Below are 2,520 nucleotides of genomic sequence, written 5' to 3'. Positions count from 1 at the left end.
TCATCATCAGTACATAATTAGAGCACCAGAGCCATGATCAGTACATGAATGTCACCAGAACCGCCATCAGTACATGAATACAAAGCCAAAATCATCATCAGTACATAATTAGAGCACCAGAGCCATGATCAGTACATGAATGTCACCAGAACCGCCGTCAGTACATGAATACAAAGCCAAAATCATCATCAGTACATAATTAGAGCACCAGAGCCATGATCAGTACATGAATGTCACCAGAACCGCCGTCAGTACATGAATACAAAGCCAAAATCATCATCAGTACATAATTAGAGCACCAGAGCCATGATCAGTACATGAATGTCACCAGAACCGCCGTCAGTACATGAATACATGACCAGAGCCAAGAGTATTTGAATACAAGAACCAAACTTAGTACAACAATCAACTGCAATATCAAGTCATAGCCATAAACAATTCTATCACATGAACCTGCAACCCTACAACTCCCAGTATGTCCTTAACAATGACACTGATGAGAATTAGTATCACAAATAAACATTTACATCCAGGTACTTTACAGATTACATCTTACAGTCATCTCATTTTTTTCATCTCCTTTTTGTCTAGATGACGTGATGACATTCACATCCACACCTGTTCTCTGCAGATCTCCCTCTTCTCTGCAGCATATCCCAACACAGTGCCCTTAAAAATAAGTGTCATTAGAATGCCCTCTAATTAGAGATATCTGTCCATATTATGACCATAAATAAGCCTCCTATAGTATATGGCCTCCACACTGCCTATCATTATCAGCTATAACCACCACACTGTCCACCTATATGAACTATAGCCTGTACCATGGCTGCTCCCTCTAATTATCTGATACAATATCTATATCTCTACACGGTCCCCCTGCCATGTTAACCCCTCTCCATATTGTGCCTCCATCTCATGCTCCCCCTCTCCATATCCATTATGTGCCCCTTTTCACACTATGCCGTCATACAGCCCTCCACGCTGTCCTCTACAAACTGTAACTATTCCTCACACTGTCCCACTGTACAATATCATTGTCACGACTCTGTTGTCGGGTGTCCCGGTACCAGGGGCTCCATCCCTGACCCTACTGCTAGGGGCACCGAAGCTCGCCATACTCCCTGGATTACTTCTGATGGTGATGATGACGAAGACGCTGGGGCCATGTAGCTTTTAGTCTGTAGCCTTCCCCCACCCAAACATACCAAACATACAAATATACTCACACATATAACAGTGGAATGCACCGGAGAGTGGAGGATGGGGTTAAACCAAAGTAGGAGAAGAAAGGGAATTATCAGACACTCAAAGCCCAGCAACAGTCACAGATAAACCCATCAAATGCTTTATCCAATAATAACTACCAACAACCTCCATCCATGCAGCATATGCTACTCTGACACTGAGTGCTAGCCAGGACCCAGTTTATACAAGAGATGAGAGTGGCTAACAGTGAACAGCTGAGAGCTTTAATGCAGGAAAGCTTGCAAGAGCTCTTAACCGAGCAGAAAGAATTAACCACCATTTAATATGAAGGTGAAGTGCCTGTAACCAGTGCAGGAGTAGGAGAATCAGACACTGCAGTCTTTAGGCTCCTCTGTCATGGTAAACCCGTGACAGTAGACCGCCTTCTACGAGGGACCTCCGGAACCTCAGAACTAGGTTTATCAGGGTGTGCCACATGAAAAAAACATATCAGCCTGGCTGCATGGACCTCAGATACTGGTGCCCACATTCTCTCCTCAGGACCGTATCCCTTTCAGTGTACCAGATATTGATGCGACCGATGAACTAAACGAGAATTGACGATCTTGGCTATTTGAAATTCCAAATTTCCATCCACAATAACTGGAGATGGCGGTAGTGGTGATAGTACAGAGGACTCAACTTTTTTTAGTAGAGATCGATTTAAACATATTTTTGATCCTAAAAGTGCGCATCAAAGCAAGGCAGAATGCTATGGAAATGATGACAGCCACAATCTTATAAGGACCAATAAACCTGGGACCCAGTCTACTAAAGAAAACCTTCAATTTAATGTTCCTTGAAGACAACCACACCAAGTCACCAACACACAGGTGACCCACCAAACGTCTCTGATCAGCCACACTTATATTTGAACCCCATTTTTATCAAATTATCAATAACCCCTTGCCACTCAGACATAATTGATGATGAAAATCTTTTTATTCAGGCATTCCAGAAGAACAAATTCTATTAAATGAGCTGTACTGAGGGTGTAATCCAGATGCCCAGAAAAACGGACTTACGAGTAGCCTCATGACAACGATTATTTACCGCAAATTCAGCTTGAAGTAAGTAGGTAACCCAATCCTCCTGATTCTCACACACAAAATACCTAAGATAAGTCTCAAGACTCTGGTTAACCCATTCAGTTTTGCCCATTAGACAGCAGGGGAAATGATGATTGAACAACAGATATAAAATTGGTAGGGATTCCATGTAATTTTACAATCTTGCTGATGAAAATTTGCGCCAAGGTCTTGGCGTTAGGCA

Source organism: Dendrobates tinctorius, unplaced genomic scaffold (genome assembly GCF_039654945.1).
Source record: "Dendrobates tinctorius isolate UK_male_01 unplaced genomic scaffold, ASM3965494v1 ptg000251l, whole genome shotgun sequence".
NCBI classification, from domain to species: domain Eukaryota; kingdom Metazoa; phylum Chordata; class Amphibia; order Anura; family Dendrobatidae; genus Dendrobates; species Dendrobates tinctorius.
This window is presented reverse-complemented; position numbering follows the sequence as displayed.